Below are 2,381 nucleotides of genomic sequence, written 5' to 3'. Positions count from 1 at the left end.
ACGAGTCTCCCACGGGGGTGGGTGGCGCGTGCGATTTGCTTAATCACTATACTGCGAGAAATATTCACCGCTATGTCAATATTATTATTGCTTAACAATATTGAACCTTATTTTGATAGGTATAAGGTGTATTGTTTGTTTGAAAGTTGAGGTGCTGTCGTGCTATGGGAAAATGAGTCTTGTATGTGAAGGAATAAGGTGGGGTTTTAAGTGGATGTGGACGAGGGTTTTGGAAATCAAAATCTTATCGATGACTGATTAAATGATTGAAATTGGAATACATGACAATGGTAAGTATTTATGGTAGTGCATGTGATCGGTATTATGTTATGTGGATTAATTTATCTGTGAATACATTTCAGTATATATAATATAAGTTTAAATACTATACTTAGCCAAAGACAGAAGACACAATATATTTTCTTTTATATTGAGACATAATATAGACTTTCCTGGCCAAACTTTCCCTAAACACAGAGTAGGTAAAGTTAATCCAAGTATAAATCTACGCAGAAGTATGGTATTTCATTTGTTATTCCGGTTCCAAGTATATTTGGTCCGTCCGTGTTTATTAACAAAAGGGCTTATGTTAACGAAATTCATACGTTTTACTATGTTTTATTATAAGCTAATCACATTGTTAAACCACATTTCAATCGATGTTTTTTCCAATCACTTTTCACACAGCGCCCTACGATTCTCATTCAACAACGACAGGCCGGGAGCTTACCTCTCGATATCAATAGGCACTAGGCACGTCACTATTTGCAGTGTTGTCGATATTATGCAACCTAGTGACGTAGTGAACACGTGACTTATCTGCTGTCAGCATCTGATACAAAGCTGCGAGATTTATTGTTCGTTTTTTGTCGAAGTAAGGCACCCTTTGAGGGTCCGCACTTTTGAGAAGCTTTTTAATCTGAAACTATTGATAAGGGTACGAAGGTGAGAAATTTGTTATGGTCAAAATTAGAAAAGCACACGATGTAGTAAATAATTTCTTTTTATTATGTTATTTCCGAACAATGAAATAATAATGTAAAATAAAAAATCTAATGTACCTAGTATCATCTAGCTTGGCTACTTACCAATAAATAAATTTTACCGCGTTTCACACAAATCACACATGTACATTTCAGTGACTGTTTATTACCGCTTCAGCAACCCAACCTTCACACAATTAACAAAATATTTTCTTCATTTTTCAATGTCAGCATTTATTAACACGTTCACGCTACCTTTTGAGACAACCTTTTAAAGAGGTTTGTACCCTGACCCCGACCTCTAAGAAGGTTTATGGTCCGTGGGCCGTGAACGTTTATTTCTAATAGCAATCGGAAAGCGTGGGTGATCGATGACTGTTCAAAATGAATTTAAAAATATTCTCAAATTATTTTCCTGCAACAAAGATATTTCCAAATCAGTGTTTCAGCTGTCTACTTCCTTCCGCTGTTTCATGTAATTTTTTTTTTTATAGATTTCTTGTCCTCCGACTTGCATTGCTTACTATCTTTTTCATTATCTGTGTGACGTCACTAAGATATTTTTTTATTTGATATTATAAAAATTGAAGTGTTTCAGTCTACAATACTTACTTCCTTAATAATTATAATCGCTGTCATTAATTGCATGATCTTTCATTACGTCGTCAACTATATAGGTATGTATATAGAATCCAGAAGTTGGCAACCGACAAAAAGTATTTTCAGCGAGCAACCGTTTCAAATACACACAGTGTACGTACATAAGTAAGTACTTGTACATACATGCAAACAAGAAGTTATTTTAAAGTACTTCATTTTAAAATGTTTGAGCACAGACAACGTCAATATTCATCCCAGTTAACAAGCACTCTAGGAGATTACGAGTTTCAGGGCACAATGGCTTCAAAGAGCAATTAAATATTTTTGCTCATTAAACAAAAAATAAATAAGCGCGCGCTCGCCGGTCGCGTGCCGCCGCTCGCACGTGCACGACGCGCGCACGACGCGCGCTCACAGATGAATCATCATACATGTTTTTATGGATTATGGATATTTTAAAAATGGAATTTGTAAATGGGCGTTTCAAATTACGGAATAAGGAAATAATAAACAATGTAAGTAGCTAGCTTTCTTAAAAATATTATGGTAGGATTTTTTTTTAAGATTAAATGAATAAGTATTAAAAAAATCAAGTTATAAAATAAAATCACTAAATTAAGCGATTTTAAAACAAAAGTTTAGTAGTGAAAACAACAAACATAATAAAGAACCCATGCAAAAGCACAAAAAGAACAGGTTCCACCGAGATTTGAACTCGGATCGCTGGATTCAGAGTCCAGAGTGCTAACCATTACACCATGGAACCGTTGTGAACGGGTCTCAAATTGTGGATTGTGT

The 2,381-nt window shown here is 34.9% G+C and overlaps 1 non-coding gene across 1 annotated transcript; it reads right to left on the bottom strand.

The window, feature by feature from the left end:
- Positions 1–2,277: 2,277 nt before the first annotated feature.
- On the bottom strand, positions 2,278–2,349 carry Trnaq-cug. Its single transcript has one exon. It is a non-coding gene; the product is annotated as a tRNA-Gln (tRNA).
- Between the last annotated feature and the right edge of the window lie 32 nt (positions 2,350–2,381).

The sequence above is a fragment of the Helicoverpa zea genome, chromosome 1, assembly GCF_022581195.2.
Source record: "Helicoverpa zea isolate HzStark_Cry1AcR chromosome 1, ilHelZeax1.1, whole genome shotgun sequence".
In the NCBI taxonomy this organism is placed as follows: Eukaryota; Metazoa; Arthropoda; class Insecta; order Lepidoptera; family Noctuidae; genus Helicoverpa; species Helicoverpa zea.
The sequence above is the reverse complement of the archived record's forward strand: the minus strand, read 5'-3'. Positions and strand labels throughout refer to the sequence as shown.